The 18494-nt window shown below is 47.4% G+C and overlaps 1 pseudogene; it reads right to left on the bottom strand.

The window, feature by feature from the left end:
* Nucleotides 1-13559: 13559 nt before the first annotated feature.
* On the bottom strand, nt 13560-15255 carry LOC125100400 (cytochrome c oxidase subunit 1-like; annotated as a pseudogene).
* Nucleotides 15256-18494: the final 3239 nt, after the last annotated feature.

Genomic DNA, 18494 nt, shown 5'->3' with positions numbered 1-18494 from the left:
TCCTATATTCAAGGATTGGATAGCAGAACTCTCCACATGGAATGCCCACATTGCGTTTCCATTGAAGCTGAGGTACATGACTGCTTAGATCTCCTGGCTCTGGGGCGAAGTGCTAAGGGGACTGAGTTTAGAGGGAGACTCATTCTGACGCATTACAATGCTGGTTTGTGTCCAGAGAGACCTGAGATAGTGGCCTTGGCTCAGGTACTTTGCAGGATTCTTGTACCCGGAGGGTTTTACACAGCTCCAAATAGCAAGCTTCCCATGTGAGATGAGAGGTGGTCTGTTTTGTGTCTGAAGTATCCCCCAAATTCTTGTATTCAAAAACATGCCTCTGAGGAGTGATACTGGAAACCAAAGCTAGGGTTCAGATTAGTGACTTGGGGCAAGTCTGGATCAATATTCTGTCTCTGGGGACAGAGTATCATACATTGGCTCAGGCTGGAGTTTGTGACTATGAAGGGCCCTGAATGAAGGTGTGGCCTCATGAGGCCATGGAAGTTTTCCCACTCTTTGGTTTGTAAGCTGCTCCAAACCGCAAGGTTTCCTTCTGTGGTACAAGCGAGTCTTGTAGGACAGCTCAAGGCTGCCCAATATGGAAAGATTCAAGAGCAAGTCTGTAAGGATGGTGCCTGGAAAACCCACCTCGAATTCCAATTAGTTCCTAGGCACAAGGTAGATTTGATCTGCTGGCTCTGCTGCAAGCTCCCCTGGGGCCTGATTTCAAATGGACTCTCATGCCGATAAGCCCTAACGTGGGTTTGTGTCCATGGAGACCTTGTAGTGGTGGCTCATCGGCTCAGCACGACTCTCCTACCTGGAGGGTTTGACACAGCTCCACATAGTAAGGTTCCCATCTGTAGACGAGAGGTTTTCTGTTTGGTGCCTCAGGAAACCCCCATATGCTGGTATTCAAAACCAGGCCTCTGAGGAGAAATGTCTGCAAACCTATGCTAGGGTTCAGCTTAGGGCCTAGGGGCCTATCCGGTTCAATCTTCTGTCTCTGGGGACATCTGTCTGCGAGTCTGAGGGGAGGTGGTTGCTCAAGTTGTGTCAGAAAGTACCTTTTGGTCCAGGGCACACTACACAATTGGGATGTACTCAGGACCTTGTAGGTTTCTCCCAAACTGTAAGGTTGTGGCCAATGTAATGGGCACAATTTTCTTTAAGAGGGCAGGCAGCACCCTGCAGTGTGGCTCCCGAGGCCCCAGCCTGGAGGGTGTGTAGGCCAGGGCTTGTGCGGACAGAATTCTGAAAACAGAAACTCATGAAGGTTTTGGACTGAGGGTATGGCAAGTCCCTTCTACAGACCAAGAGGGGAGCTCCTCGGGATATGATTTAAGGGCTAGTCTGAGGTGCAGCTCAGGCTTTGGTCTTTGGATTTGGTATCAAGGATGGCCATGGAATGGAGGGGTGGCCTCATGAGCCATGGATGATTCTCCCTATCTGGGATTTGGCTGGGCTCCCGTTAGTTTGGTGTCATTCTGTGGGAAGGGATGAGTCCTGTTCTGTCTCAGGGATCCCTCCAAATGTGGGATTCCAGAGCAGAACCGCAGGTATGGGCGACTGTAGACCCCAACTTTGGTTAGGATTGGGGCCTAGTGGCATGGCAAGCCCAATATGCGTGTACTTGGTCCACTACCGAGAGGCCTCATTTGAAATCACGGCTCATCCTGAAGGTCACAAGGCGTGTTTGTGCCCAAGGCAGCCCTCAAGTATGGGTGTGGCCTAATGGGCCACTGCAGTTTTCTCCTACTCAGAAGGCTTGATTTTGACACCCATCCCAACAGTAAGGTTTCTTGCCACGGGGGGAGGGGGGAGGAGATCTGTTTTGTCCATCAGGTTCCCCATGTGCAGGGATTTGAGATAAGGTCTAGGGACAGATGCCTGAAAACCCAGGTTGGGAAGATATGACAGCCAAGGGCCATGGCAGGTTCGATCTGCTGGATATGAGGCCAACTGTCTGGGTGTCTAATGGGTCTGGGCTCAGGGTGTGTCAGCCAAAGCATTAGTGCACAGGGTGGCCAAGGAAATTGGGGTGTGTTCGAGGGCCTGCAGATTGATCCTCATATGGGGTTTCTGGGCAATTCCATAGAGCACATTTGTTTTTCCGGTGCACAGGCAGAGTGCTAGCTCCAGAATTCCCAATCTGGAGGGCTTGTGGGCCACAAGTGTGAGGACAGAGGTCTGAAAACCCAACTAGGGTAAGGTTTTGGGCTGAGGGCATGACAGGCCCACTCGAAGAGGCTACATCGAGATCTTCCGCATCTGAAGTAAGGGCAAGTATCAGACGGTTGCTCAGGCTGGAGTTTGCGACCTTGATGGCCCCTGAATGGAGGAGTGGCCTCATGAGTCCATGGAGTTTTTCTCACTGTGGAGGTTGTAAGCTGCTCCAAACAGCAATTTTCCTTCTGCAGGACAGGCGATTCCTGTTGGATGGCTCAAGGCTGCCCCATACAAATGATTCCAGAGCACGGCTCTAAGGATGGATGCCTGGAAACCCCACCTCCCCTTCCCATTGACTCCTAGGAGACAAGGCATATCGATCTGCTGGATTGGGGTGAACTCCCCAGTTGGTTGATTTGAAATAGACTACCATGACTGATGGGTCATAATGCAGGTTTGTGTCCATGGAGACCTTGGAATGTGGCAGGAGACTCAGGGGCCATGCAGGATTCTCCTACTCTGCAAGTATGACACCCATCCCAACAGCAAGGTTTCCTGCCATGGGGAAGGAGCAGTACTCTTTTGTGCATCACGTTCCCCCATAGGTAGGTTTTGAGATAAGGTCTGGGGACAGATGCCTGAATATCCAGGTCGGGTAGAGGTGACATCCTCAGGTTCATGGCAGGTCCCATCTACTGGCATGTGGCCAGCTATTTGGGTGGCTGACAGAAGTCAGGGCTCAGGCTTTGTCAGACTGAGGATTAGTGCACAGGGCAGCCTAAGAAATTGGTGTGCGGTCGAGGGCCTTGCAGGTTTATCCTCATGTGGGGTTTCTGTGCAGCCCCATATGGCACTTCTTTCTGATGAGCACATGGAATCCTGTATTGTGGTTCTAGAATTCCCAGTCTGGAGGTCTTCTGGGCCAGGGTGTGAGGACAGAAGCCTGAAAACACAAGCTCGGGTTAGGTTCAGGGCTGAGGGCATGGCAGTTCCAATTTGCAGTGGCTGATTGGATATCTCCAGCATCTGGGTAAGGGCGAGTGCCAGCCATTCGCTCACGCTAGAGTTTGTGTCCATGATGGCCCACTAATGGAGGGGTGGCCTCATGATACCATGGAGGTTTTCCCACGCTAGGGCTTGTGAGCTGCTCCAAACAGCAAGGTTCCCTTCTGTGGGACAGGCGAGTCCTGTTTGATGGTTCCAGGGTCCCCCGTATGGAAAGATTGGAGAGCAGAGCTCTCTGCATGGATGACTGGAAAGCCCACCTCACGTTATGATTGCAGCCTAGGAACATGACAGGTTCAATCTGGTGGCTCTGGCGTGAAGTACCAAGGGGGCTGATTTGACATGGAGTCTCATGCTGATGGGTCACAATGCTGGTTTGTGTCCAAGGAGACCTTGGAATGTGGATGGTGACTCAGGGGCCATGTAGGATTCTCCTACACTGAAGGTTTGACACAGTTGCCAAGAGCAAGGTTTCCTTCTGAGGAGAGGAGGTATTCTCTTTTGTGGCTCAGGGAGCACATATTGGACCATATGTTCGTATTTGAGAACAGGCCTCTGGGGACAGATGAGGGTCTGACTAAGCCTAAGCCTGTCTAAACCTAAGCTACGGTTCTGATTAGGTCCTAGGGGCATGTCAGTGTAAATCTGTAGGCCCAATTACATGGGTGTGTGCCTGGAGGTGGGTGCTCAGGTTGTGTCACAGTGTGTATTTTTGTCCAGAGCGGCCTAGGAAATTGGGGTGAACTCAGGGGCCTTGCAGGTTTCTCCTAATCTGGAGGGTTTGGGCAACTGTGACAGGCAGACTTTCCTTTGGGAGGGCAGGCACAGTCCTGCGGTTTGGCTGCAGGTCCCATGGTGGAGGTCATGTGGGCCAGGGCTTTGGGAACAAAAGTTCAGACACAAACTCGGGTTACATTTAGGGGCGAGGTGATGGCAGGCCGATCTGTAGACCCTGAGGGGAGGTGCTTGGGACCTGAAATAAGGGCGAGTGGGACGTGATTGCTCAGGCTTTTGTCTCTGGATTGTGTGTCTAAGATGGTCTCGGAATGTAGGGTGGCCTCCTGGGGCCATGGAATATTCTCCTTTTCTGGGGATTATGCCCAGCTCCCAAGAGTTTGGTGTCATTCTGTGAGAAATGAAGAGTCCTGTTTTCCCTCTCAGTGTTCCCCCCAAAACAGGGATTCCAGAGACGGGCTCTGAGTCCAGGTGCTTGGAAACCCCCCTGGAGGGATAGGATTTACGCCTAGGTGTTTTGCAGGCCCAGTATCGGGCTCCTGGTCCAGCTCCTGAGGGGACTTGTTTGGAAATGTCCTCAGGCTGAGGGTCACAATGCCTGTTTGTGCCCAGGTCGGCCCTCATGAGTGGGCGTGGTCTCATGGGCTATGTAGCTGGCTCCCACTCTGAGGGTTGGACACCCATCCCAACAGCCAGGGTTCCTTCCATGGGCAAATGAGTAGTACTCTTTTGTGCTTCAGGTTCTCCGACAGGCAGGGATTTGAGCTAAGGTCTGGGGACAGATGCCTGAATACGCAGGTTGGGTCAAGATGAAGGCCTCCGACCAAGGCAGTTCCCACCTGCAGGATATGGGGCCCTGCCGTCTGGGTGGCTGACAGAGGTCGAGTTCTCAGTCTGTGTCAGACAGAGCATTAGTGCACAGGGCGGCCTATGATATTGGAGTGCCATTGAGGGCCATGCAGGTTGATCCTCATGTGGGGTTTCTGGGCAGACCCATAGGGCACTACTTCTTTCTGGTGGGCAGGCAGAAGGCTGTGTGTGGCTCCAGAATTCCCAATATGGAGGGCTTGTGGGCCAGGAGTGTGAGGACGGAAGTCTGAATACAGAAGCTAGGGTTAGGTTCAGGGCCGAGGCCATAGCATTTCTAATGTGCAGTGATGGGGTCCATTATCAAAGGAACAAGACTGAGACGAAGTTGAAGTTTAGCAAAGTCTTATTCTGTGCCAAGCATTAGAAGTTAGACTGAACGGGCATCAGTAGGATCCTGAGACAATGGGAAAGTTATGCAAAGCTTTATTCTATGCCAAGCATTAGAAGTCAGACTGACCGGCTGGGGCCACCCCCCAAGAGAGCGACCCCATCCCGATCTCATAGGCTGGTTTTATAAAGCATTACTGCAGACCTCAAGGTAGGTGGCTTCTATTTTTAGAGCTTTTACCCCCGGAATTGATACCCAGAACCAATACCAGGAACTACTGGGGCATTTATTCTGTGAATGAAGTCCGTGGATGTAAACAACAATATGGTTACCTAGGCAATATGGAGTCGCTCTGGTTAAGCAGGCCCTAATACTTAAACAGGTTTTAATATTAAATCGGCCCTAACATGCATCAGCTGATTCGAGATCTCCAGCATCTGGGTAAGGGCGAGTGCCAGCCATTTCCTCATGCTAGAGTTTGTGTCCAGGATGGCCGATTAATGGAGGGGTGGCCTCAAGAGGCCATGGTCCTTGTGTGCTGCTCCAAACAGCAATGTTTCCTTCTGTGGGACAGGGGGAGTCCTTTTTGATGGCTCCAGGGTCCCCATGTGGAAAGATTTGATAGCACAGTTCTCTGCATCGATGCCTGGCAAGCCCTCCTCACATTATTACTGCAGCCGAGGAACATGGCAGGTTCGATCTGGTGGCTCTGGGGCGAAGTTCCAAGGGGGCTGAGTTGACATGAAGTCTCATGCTGATGGGTCACAATGGTGGTTTGTGTCCTAGGAGACCTTAGAATGTGGAGGTGGCTCAGGGGCCATGCAGGATTCTCCTACCCCGAGGGTTTGACACAGCTCCCATGAGCAAGGTTTCCTTCTGGGGAAAGGAGGTGTGCTGTTTTGTGGTTCAGGGACCACATGTTAGACCATATGTTGGTGTTTGAGAACAGGCCTCTGGGGACAGATGCCTGCAAACCTAAGCTAGGTTTCCGATGAGGTCCTGGGGTATGTCAAGGTTCGATCTCCTGACTCTGGGCCATTTACCTGCGTGTCTGCCTGGAGGTAGGTGCTCAGGTTGAGTCAGAGTGCACATTTTTGTCCAGAGTGGCCTATGAAATTGGCGTTGGCTCGGGGGCCTTGCAGGTTTCTCCTAATCCTTAGGTTTTGGACAATGGAGATGGACAGAGTTTCCTTCAGGAGGGCAGGCACAGTCCTGTGGTGTGACTCTGGATGTCCCATCCTGGAGGGAATGTGGGCCAGTACTTTGGGGACAGAAGTCTGCAAACACAAATTTGGTTTAGGGTTAGGGCCGAGGTGATGGCAGGCCCGATCTGCAGCCCCTGAGGGGAGCTCCATAGGATCAGAAATTAGGCCGAGTGGGAGGCGGTAGCTCAGGATTTTGTCTTTGGACTGTGTGTATACGATGGCTGGGTAATGTTGTGGTGGCCTCGTGGGGCCATGGATGATTCTCCATCTTTGGGATTATGCCTGTCTCCCAATAGATTGGTGTCATTCTGGGAGAAGGGAAGAGTCCTGTTTTCTGTCTCAGGGGTCCCCCCAAAACAGGGATTCCAGAGACAGCCTCTGGGTCCCGGGAGCTGGGAAAACCCCACTGAGGGTTAGGTTTTGGTCCTTGAGGTTTGGCACCATGGCCCAGTATTTGGGCTCCTGGTCCAGCTACTGAGTGGGCTTGTTTGAAAATGGGCTCAGGCTGAGGGTTACAATGTGTGTTTGTGCCCAGCGTGGCCCTCATGAGGGTTCATGGCCTCATGGGCCATGCAGGGGAATCCCACTCAGAGGGTTGGACACCAGTCCCAACAGAAAGTTTTCCTGCCATTGGGAAGGAGGAGGAGTACTCTTTTGTGCATGAGTTTCCCCCATAGTCAGGGATTTGAACTAAGGTCTGGGGACAGATGCCTGAATACTAAGGTTGGGTAGACATGACGGCCTTGGGCCATGGCAGGTCCCATCTTCTGGATATGTGGCCAACTATCTGGGTGGCTGACAGGAACGTCGGGGCTCAGGCTGGGGCAGATAGAACATTAGTGCACAGGACGGCCTATGAATTTCAGTGCCGTTGAGGGCAGTGCAGGTTGATCCTCATTTGAGGTTTCTGTGCAGTCCCATATGCCAATTTTGCCTTCTGAAAGGCAAGCAGAGTGCTGTGTTGGGGCTCCAGAATTCCCAGTGTGGAGAGCTTATGCCCCAGGACTCTGGGGGTGGAAGACTGGAAACACAAGCTAGGATTAGGTTAGGGCCTAGGGCATGGCAGTCCCGATCTGTAGAAGCTGAGGCGAGATCACAAGCATCTGAAATAAGGGGGTGGGGTGTCAGACATTTGCTCAGGCTGGAGTTTGTGTCCATGAGGGCTGCATGATGTAGGGGTGGCCTCATTAGGACATGGAATTTTTCCCAATCTGGGAGTTAGGCTCAGGTTTTAACAGCAGTTTCCTTCTCCAGGACAGTGGGAGTGCTGTTTGATGGCTCAAGGGCCCCCGTATGGAAAGATTCGTGAACAGAGTCTACGTACGGATGCCTGAAAACCCCATCTAGGGTTCCCATTGGTGCCGAGGGACATGGCAGGTCCTACCTGCTGGCTCTGGGACGAGCGACCCAGGGGTCTGTTTTGGAAAGAAGTCTCATGCTGAGGGTCACAATGCGGGTTTGTGTCCAGCGTCACCTTCGAATGCGGTGGTCGCCTCAGGGCCCATGCAGGATTCTACTACCCTGAGGGTTTGACACAGCTCCAAATAGCAAGGTTTCTGATGAGGCCAGGAGGTGTTGGGTTCTTTGGCTCAGGGATCCCCCAATTGTTGGTATTTGTATCCAGACCTCTGGGGACAGATACCTGAAAACCTAAACTAGGGTACAGATGAGAACCTAGGAAGCATATCAGGTTCAATCTTCTCTCTGGGGCCATCTACCTCAGTGTCTGATGGGAAGGAGTTGCTCATGGTGTGTCAGATTGCGCATTTTTGTCCAGGGTGTCCTATGAATTGAGGGTGGCTTCAGGGACCTTGCATGTTTCTCCTATTCTTGAGGTTTCTTGAAGCTTTAAAGCATCCAGCTTCCTTCTGGAAGGCACGTACAGTTCCGTTGCGTGGCTATGAAATACCCAGGCGGGAGGGTTTGTGGGCCAGGACTCTGGGAACAGAAGTCTGAAAATGGCAACTAGGGTTAGGATTTGGGCCCAGAGTATGGCAGGCCCGATGTACAGACACTGAGGCGAGCCCCACATGATCTGAAATTAGGGTGAGTGTGAAGTGTAAGCTCAGGCTTTTGCCTCTGGTTTTTGTGTGTAGGATGGCCACGGAATGTAGGGGTGGCCCTCATGGGTCCATGGAAGATTCTACATCTTTGGGATTTATCCTAACTCAAAAAAACATGGTGTCATTGTGGGGGAAATGAGGAATCTTGTTTTCTGATTCAGGGGTGCCCATAAGGAGGGATTCGAGAGCAGGACTCTATGTGTGGGTGCCTGCAAACCCAACCTTGGGTTAGGATTTGGGCCTAGGGTCACAGCAGGCCTCATATGCTGGCTCTAAGTCAACTAACAGAGGGGGCTTAGTTGAAAACGTGGCTCAGGCTGGGGGCCACAATGTTGGTTTGTTCCCAGAGCGACCCTCAACAGTGGGTGGGGCCTCAGGAGCCAGGAAGTGTTCCCATACTCTGAGGGTTTTAACCCATCCCAATGGCAAGGTTTCTTGCTACAGGGCAACAGGACTTCTGTTTTGTGGATCAGGGTCCCCCGTATGTAGGATTTGATACCAGACCTCGGGGGATAGATGCCTATAAACCCATATTGGGTAGAGATGATAGCCTAGGGCCATGGCAGGTCCTAGCTCCTGGATATGTAGCCAGCTTTCTGGGTGTCTGACAGGAGGTCTGGGCTCAGACTGTGGCAGACAGCACATTAGAGCACAGGGCGGTCTATGAAATTGAGGTGCCCTCGAGGGCCATGCAGGTTGATCCTCATTTGCGGATTTTATGCAGTCCAATAGGCCACTTCTGCCTTCTGAAAGGCAGACAGAGTGCTGTGTTGGGGCTCCAGAATTCCCAATCTGGAGGGCATATGCAGCAGGACTCTGGGGCATTGCAGGCCCATCCTGGGGAGGCTGAGGTGAAGTCACTGACATCTAATATAAGGCCGAGTGTCAGTCATATGCTCAGGCTGAGTTTTTGTCCATGCGGGCTGCCTAATGTACCGGTGGCCTCATGAGGCCATGGAATTTTCCCAGTCTCGGGGTTGGACAGCTCCAAACAGCAAGATTCCATTCCTCGACAGGGGGAGTGCTGTTTGATGGCTCAATGCTCCCCCATATGGAAAGATTCAAGAGCAGGCTCTACATATGGATGCCTGAAAAACCCACCTAGGGTTCCCATTGGAGATGAGAGACATGGTAGGTCATATCTGCTGGCTCTGGGGTGTGCTACCCAGGGGGCTGAGTTGAAAAGGTGTCTCATGTTGAGGGTCACAATGCAGTTTGTGTTCAGGGCGACCTTCGAATGTGGCATTGGCCTCAGGGGCCATTCAGGATTCTACTACCCTGAGGTTGTGACACAGCTCCAAATAGCAAGATTTCCTTCTGGAGACAGGAGGTGTTGTGTTCTGTGTCTCAGGATGCCCCAACTGTTGGTATTCGAGAGAAGGCCTCTGGGGACACGTGCCTGACAACCTAAGAGAGGGTACAGATTAGAGCCTAGGGTCTGTTAGGTTCAATCTTCTCTCTCTGGGGCCATCCATCTGGGTGTGTGACGGGAGGTAGTTGCTCAGGATGTATCAGATGTGCATTTTTGTCCAGAGCATCCTATGAAATTTGGGTGGCCTCAGGGCTCTTGTAGGTTTCTCCTATTCTTGAGGTTTCATGAAGCTCTAAATGGCCCAGCTTCCTTCTGGAGGGTAGGCAGAGTCCTGTGATGTGGCTACGGAATACTCAGGCTGGAGGGTTTGTGGGGCAGGACTCTGGGGACAGAAGTCTGAAAACACAAACTTGGTTTAGGATTAGGGTCGAGGGTATGGCAGACCTGATCTGCACACCCTGAGGTGAGCCCCTCAGGATCTGAAATTAGGGTGAGTGTGAGGTGGAAACTTAGGCTTTAACCTCTGCTTTTTGTGTCTAGCATGGCCGAGTAATGTATGAGTGCCCTAATGGGGCCATGGAGATTCTCCCTCTTTGAGGGTTTTGCACAGCTACAAATAGCATTGTGTCATTGTGGGGGAAAGGAGGAATCCTGTTTTCTGACTCAGGCGTCCACATTAGGAGGGCTTTGAGAGCAGGGCTCTGTGTATGGGTGTCTGGAAACCCAAACTTGGGTTAGGATTTGGGCCTAGGGTCACGAAGGCCTCAGATGTTGGCTCTAGTTCGAGCTACCAAAGGTGACTTAGTTGAAAACATGGCTCAGGCTGAGGGTCACAATGCAGGTTGTTGCCAAGGGCGGCCCTCAACCATGGGAGGGCCCTGATGGGCCATGCAGGTTTCTCATACTCTGAGGGTTTTACACACATCCCAATAGTAAGGTTTCCTACTGGGGGCAGGAGAACTTCATTTCCTGGATCATGTTCCTCCCAATGCAGGGAATTTAGACTAGGCCTCTGTGGACATGCCTATGAACCCAGGTGCATAGAGATGATGGCCTAGGGGCATGGCATATCTGATCTGGTGGATAGATGGCCAGCTACCTGGGTGGCTGACAGGGGTTCGGGGCTCAGGCTGTGGCAGACAGAACATTAGTGCACAGGGCGGCTGATGAAATTGCAGTGCCATTGAGGGCCATGAAGGTTGATCCTCATTTGGGTTTTTTGTGCCATCACATAGACCACTTTTTGCCTTCTGAAATCAGGCAGTGTGCTGTGTTTGGGCTCCAGAATTCCCAGTGTGGAGGGCTTGTGCACCAGGCCTCTGGAGACAGAAGACTGAAAACACAAGCTACGGTTAGGGTTGGGGCCTAGGGCATGGCAGGACCGATCTGCAGAGGCTCAGGTGAGATCACAGGCATCTGAAATAAGGGCGAGTGTCAGGCGGCTGCTCAGGCTAGAGTTAGTATCCATGAGGGCCATCTGATGTAAGGGTGGCCTTATGAAGACATGGAGGTTTTCCCAATCTGGGAGTTGGGCACAGCTCCAAACAGCAAGGTTTTTGTCCAGAGCATCCTCCAAAATTGTGGTGGCCTTAGAGGCTTGCAGGTTTCTCCTCAACTTGAGGTTTCTTGAAGCTCTATAGGGCCCAGCTTCCCTCTGGAGTCCAGGCACAGTTCTGTGGTGTGGCTATGGCATATCCAGCCTGGAGGGTTTATGGGGAAGGAGTCTGGGGACAGAAGTATGAAAGCACCAACAGAGGTTAGGATTAGTGCTAAGGGTATGGCAGACCCGATCTGCTGACCCTGCAGCGAGTTCCTACGGATGTTACATTAGGGCGAATGTGAAGTGGAAGCTCAGGATTTTGCCTCTAGTTTTGGTGTCTAGGATGGCTGCGGAATGTAGAGGTGGCTTCATGGGGCCATGGAAGATCCTCCCTCTTTTGGGGTTTTGCACAACTCCAAATTGCATGGAGTCATTGTGGATGAAAGAAGGAATCCTGGTATCTGTTTCAGCGGTCCCCATAAGGAGGGATTCGGGAGCTGGGCTCTTTGTATGTCTGTCTGGAAACCCAAAATTGGGTTAGGATTTGGGCCTAGGGTCACAAAGACCTAGGGGCATGGCAGGTCCAATCTGGTGGATAGGCGGTCAGCTACCTGGGTGGCTGAAAGGAGGTTGTTACTCAGGCTGTGGCAAACAGAACACTAGTGCACAGGGTGGCCTATCATCATTTGGGGTTTTTGTGGAACTCCATAGGGCACATTTTTCCTTCTGGTGGGCAAGCAGAGTGCTGCATTATGGCTCCAGAATTCCCAATCTGGAGGGCTTGTGGACCAGGAGTGTGAGGACCAAAATCTGAAAACACCAGCTAGGGTTATTTATAGGGTAGATGGCTCAGGAGCCCCAATCTGCAGAGGCTGAGGTGAGATCTCCAGCATCTGAAGTGAGAGCCGGACGTTTGCTCAGGCTGGAGTTTGTGTCCATGATGGCCCCTTAATGGATGGGTGGCCTCATGAGGCCATGGAGGTTTTCCCAATCTGGGGGTTGTTTGTGGTCGCTAACAGCAAGGTTTCCTCCTGTGGGACAGGTGGAGTCCTGTTTAATGGCTCAAGTGTCCCCTTATGGAAAGATTTGAAAGCAGGACTCTATTTTTGGATGCCTAGAAACCCCACCTCGAATTTCCATTTGCACCTAGGAACAAGACAGGTTGGATCTCCTGGCTCTGGGGCTAGACACCTCCCAGCTCCCAATAGTTTGGTGTCATTCTGGGGGATGTTAGTCTCCTTGTTTTCTGTCTCGGTGGTCCCCTAAGAAGAGGGATTCCAAAACAGGGCTCTGGGTATGGGCGCCTGGAAAACTCCACCTTGGGTTAGGATTTGGGCCTAGGAGAATGTCAAACCCATATGCGGGCACATGTTCTGGCTCCTGAGGGCCTTATTTGAAATAGGGGCTCAGGCTGAGGGTCACAATGTGTGTTTGTGCCAAGGCAGCCCTCAAGAGTGCACGTGGCCTCATGGGTCATGCAGTTTTCCTCTCTCTGAGGGTATTACACCCTTCCCAACAGGAAGGTTTCCTGCCATGGGGAAGGAGAAGCTCTGTTTTCTGTATTAGATCCCTCCCTATGCAGGCATCTGAGATAAGGTCTAGGGACAGATGCCTGGATACTAAGGTTGGGTAGAGATGATGGCCTAGGGCCATGGCAAGTCTGTTCTGCTGGATATGTGGCCAGCTGTCTGGGTTGCTGATGGGAGGCCTTGGCTCAGTCTGTGTCAGACAGCAGTAGTACACAGGGTGGTCCTATGGGATTGGGGTGTCATTGAGGCCGTGCAAATACCTCATTTGGGATATTTGGGCAACCCCATAGGGCATTTTTTCTTCTTCTGAGTAGGCAGAGTGCTGCGTTGTGGCTCCAAAATTAGTATGCAGTCTATTATTTCTATTGGGAGGACTACTCGATGGTCTACTTCTAATTGTCATTGTTCTCCAGGTTTTAGCTTTTGAGTTGGAGTTATATAGGAGTCAAGGTTTAGGTCTTCATAATCTGTGTACTCATAACTTCAGTATCATTGGTGATCCATAGTTTTTTGTGGTCAAGGAAGGACTATTGATCTCCTCTATTATATAGAGGATTCATTGTGAAGGTAAAGCAATTAAAATTAAAATGATAGCAGGTAGGATAGTTCATACCGTTTCAACTTCTTGAGCATCTATAGTGCTGATATGTGTTAGTTTAGTAGTTAGTATTAATTAACTGATGTAGAGAACAAGAGAGCTGATTAAGTATATGATTATTGATGTATGGTCATGGACATGTTATAGTTCTTCTATAATAGGGGAGGTTGCATCTTGAAGGCCTATTTGGAAAGGGTATGCCAGAGATATATAGGACTTCCACCTATAATGTGACTTTGACAAAGTCATGTAATTTTTACTAATATCTCTTTATCAAGAAAGACATACTGGTTATGATATTGGCTTGAAACCAATTCTAGGGGGTTTGATTCCTTCCTTTCTTGTTTTGGTAGTACATAGGTTGCCTCTTCGAATGTGTGATATGGAGGAGGGTATCCATGTAATCATTCAATGTTTGTTGAAGTAAGTTCTCCTATTATCATCTCTTCTTTGGATGTGAAGCCTTCTCAGATTATGAGGATTATTAATATTACTACCGTTAATGAGATAAATGAACCCATAGAAGACACCATGTTTCATGTCGTATAAGAATCTGGATAATCGGAGTATCGTCGAGGTATGCCTGATAGGCCTAGGAAATGTTGAGGAAATAATGTTATATTTACTTCCACGAATATAATTATAAAGTGGATTTTTGTTCAAATATCATCTAGTGTGTAAGCTGTGATCAGTGGGTATCAATGGACAAATCCGCCTATGATTGCAAATACTGCCCCCATTGAAAGGACATAATGGAAGTGTGCTACCACGTAGTATGTGTCATGAAGAACAATACCTAATGATGAGTTTGATCATACAATACCTGTTAAACCGCCCACTGTGAATAGAAAATAAACCCTAGTGCTCATAATATAGCTGGCGATCATTTAATATTCCCCCCGTGTAGAGTGGCCAGTCAGCTAAATACTTTTACTCCCATTGGAATTGCAATGATTATAGTAGCTGAGGTGAAGTATGCTCATGTGCCGACATCCATTCCTATGATAAACATGTGTTTATGAGTATGAGTATGGGCTCATACAATAAATCCCAAGAAACCAATAGATATCAGTGCTCATGCTATTCCTATGTAGCCAAATGGTTCTTTCTTTTTTTTTTTTTTTCCTGAGTAATAGGTTACAACATGTGAGATAATTCCAAATTCTGGTAGAATTAGATTATATAATTCAGGATGTCCAAAAAATCAGAATAGGTGTTGATACAGAATAGGGTCTCCTCCTCCATCTGGGTCAGAGAAGGTAGTATTTAGATTTCGGTCTGTGAGTACTATGGTAATACCGGGTGCTAGAACTGGTAATGATAAGAGGAGAAGTATAGCCGTGATCAGGACAGATCATAAGAATAGAGGAGTTTAATATTGTGATATTGCAGAGGGGTTTATGTTTATAATGATAGTAATAAAGTTAATGGTTCCTAGGATGGATGAGACACCTGCCAGGTGTAGGGAGAAGATTATTACGTCTATGGATGCTCCTGCATGTGTTAAATTTCCTGCTAGAGGAGGGTACACAGTTCATCCTGTTCCTGCACCTGCTTCTACCATGGAAGAAGCTAGAAGGAGAAGAAAGGAGGGGGGCAGAAGTCAAAAGCTTATATTATTTATTTGTGGAAATGCTATGTCAGGTGTGCCAATTATTAAGGGTACTAATCAGTTTCTGAGTCCTCCAATCATAATTGGCATTACTATAAAGAAAATTATTACAAATGCATAGGCAGTTATAATCACGTTATAGATTTGGTCATCTCCTAGCAGAGCACTTGGTTGGCCCAATTCAGCATAGATTAATAGGCTATGAGCAGTACCTACCATTCCAGCTTATGCACCAAATAAAAGGTAAAGGGTCTTTATGATTTGTGGAGAATAATCTTCGCTATATGAACATAGGTAAAATGGCTGATAAAGGCAATAGACTGTAAATTGAAGAATGGGGGTTTGAGTCCTCTTTTTGCCAAGCTCTGTGGTGAAATATCACATTGAATTGCACATTCAAAGAAGTAGCTTCAGCCCTGCCGGGTCTTCTCCCAACTTTTTTTTTTTTTTTCATTGTAGCAGGAGAAGTAGATTGAAGCCAGTTGACTAGGGTATTTAGCTGCTAACTAAAGTTTTGTGGGATGATAGCCCACTAGTCTAGAAAGGGCTTAGCTTAATTAAAGTGATTTGTGCTTAGTAGATGTGAGATATACTCTTGCAGTCCTTAAGGTGAGATTCAGGAGTTAAGTGAATGGCACTTACTTAGGGCTTTGAAGGCCCTTGGTGTTTTTAACCTAAACTTCTAGAACAGTGTTAGTATTATTGGGGTTAATGGGAGTAATATGCTCGAAGGTACATTTAGTGGGGAATTACATTTTTGTGTTTTCAAATTGCCATTTTATTTTTATGGTGTTTATTGAGGGGAATATAGTTAGTGCTGTTGTGTGTGATAACCACATATAAAAGTATATATTTAGTAGGGCTGTAATTTCTATAAATGTTGATATAACAATTATATTGTTTTTTGTGAGTTCATGGATGATTATTCATTTAGGGATGAATCCTGAAAGGGGAGGTAGGCCTCCTAGTGATAGTATGATTGTTAGGATTAGTGAGGTAATTAATGGGAGTTTGTTTCATATATGAGATAGTGATAGTGTGGTTGTAGATGAACTTGAGTGTGAACAGTATGAATATTCCAAATGCTATTTTAATGTATTATGAATTTTATTATTATTAGGGTAGGGTTATATGTTGTTACAGCAATCATCCATCCTATGTGGGCAATTGATGAGTATGCTAGGATTTTTCATAGTTGTGTTTGGTTAAGACCTCCTCAGCCTCCTGCTAGAATGGATATAATAGCTATGGCTACTAATAAGTTTGTATTTATAGACACAGAGATTTGGTATAGAACAGATAAGGGGGCGATTTTTTGTCAGGTTAGTAGAATTATTTCTGATGATAGTGGGATTCCTTGGGTTACTTCAGGTACTCAGAAGTGGAAAGGTGATAGTCCTAATTTTATTGCCAGAGCTACTGTTATTATGTTTGATGCAATTGGGTTAGGGGTATTTGGTATTGTTCATTGTCCTGTCAATAGTAGGCTAATAATAATTCCTAATATTAAGAGTATAGATGCAGTGGCTTAGGTAAGAAAATATTTTATTGATGCTTCTGTGGCTCATGGATTGAGTTTTTTTTTTTTATTAAATAGGGATAATAGCTAGTATATTTATTTCAAATCCAATTCAGATTGTCAGTCAGTGAGAGCTTATTAGTACTATAATGTTTCCTAAAATGACAGTTGACATAATGATAGTAAGGATGGGGGGTTTAATTAGTATGGGAAGGGGATAAACCAACATTTTTGGGATATGGGCCTGATAGCTTATTTAGCTGACCATACTGTAGAATTTGATGCTAGTAGCATAAAGATTTTTGAGTTCTTAGGATGAGGCTCAATTCCTATAATTCTAGAAAAAAGAGGGCTCGAACCTCTATAATCAAAGTAACTCTTTTATCAGATATATTTCTTATGTTTGGGGAGGAATACTTGCTCTTATAATGGGCAAGGCTACATGTCATATGCATAGGGCTAGTGTCAGGGGGAGAAAGTTTTTTTTCACAATAAATGTATGAGAAGATCATAACGGAATCGTGAATAGGATGCTCGAATTCATAAGAAGGAAGTTGTTATTAGAAGTGTTTTTATGGTAAATTTGATGAAGAATAGTTCCGGTAAGTATGGGGTGTGGAATGCACCAAAAAACAGGATAGTTGTAAAGATATTTATTATAATAATTGTGGCATATTCAGCTAGCAAAAATAGGGTGGAAATAATAGGATGGAATAAATAGGAAAAATGGTCCGGCTGCCTATTTGACGTTGAATCTGGAAACTAATTCTGATTCTCCTTCTATTAAGTCAAATGGGGCGTGGTTGGTTTCTGCTAGGGTTGAGATAAATCATATTATAGCTAGGGGTCACATGGGGAGGATTAGACATAGGTGTTCTTGTGTAGTAATAAGTGTGGATAGGATAAAAGAGCCATTTATTAATAGTACTGATAGGAGGATAATGGCTAGTGTGACTTCGTAGGAAATTGTTTGGGCTACAGCTGGAAGGGCCCCAATAAGGGCATATTTTGAGTTTAAGGCTCATCTGGACCGTAAAATAGAGTAAACAGCTAGGCTTGATATTGCTAGTATGAATAGGATTCCTAGGTTTATATTGATGAGAGGGTAAGATATTGGTAATGGGATTCATATGGTTAAGGCTAGTGTTAGGGCTAGGATTGGGGCTATTACAAATATAGTGATAGGTGAGGTTAAGGGTCATAAAGGTTCTTTAGTGAATAGTTTTATGGCATCTGTAATTGTTTGCAAGAGTCCAAAGGGTCCTATGATGTTTGGGCCTTTATGGAGTTGAATATACCCTAGGATTTTTTTGTTCCACTAATGTTAGAAAGGCTACAGCAAGTAGGATAGGTACAGTTAGTGAAATGATATTCATTGTAAACATAATGTTAGGAAGAAGATTTGAACCTCTGAGTATAAAAGATTAAGTTTTCGGCAATTTCTGGGCTCTGCCACCCTAACAAGTCCTATCTCTAGGGCTATGAAATGAAGGTGGACTATTAAGATTAAGATTATATCCTCTATTAGTCCTAAGGCATTCCGATATAATAGGTCTTACTTCTCTTGTCCTTTCATACTGGAAGAAGTTGTTGTAATATATAGAAACCAATCTGGATTGCTCCTGTCGGAACTCAGACACATAGAACTTTAATAGTTGAACAAACGAAACTTTAGTAGCTGTTGCACCATTGGGATGTCCTGATCCAACATCGAGGTCATAAACCCTATTGTTGATATGGACTCTCAAATAGGATTGTGCTGTTATCCCTATGGTAACTTGTTCCATTGATCAAATTTCTTGGATCAATAACTGATACTATACTTCAACTGGTTTATCTATATTTGCATCAGTCAGAGGTATTTTATTCTCTGAGGTCACCCCAACCTAAATTGATTTTTTTTTTAAGATTTTATTTATTTATTCGACAGACAGATCACAAGGAGGCAGAGAGGCAGGCTGAGAAAGAGGAAGGAAAGCAGACTCCCTGCTGAGCAGAGAGCCCGATGTGGG

The sequence above is a fragment of the Lutra lutra genome, chromosome 5 (assembly GCF_902655055.1).
Source record: "Lutra lutra chromosome 5, mLutLut1.2, whole genome shotgun sequence".
Taxonomy (NCBI): Eukaryota; Metazoa; Chordata; class Mammalia; order Carnivora; family Mustelidae; genus Lutra; species Lutra lutra.
Note: the sequence above shows the minus strand (reverse complement) of the source record. Positions and strands in the feature narration are given on the sequence as shown.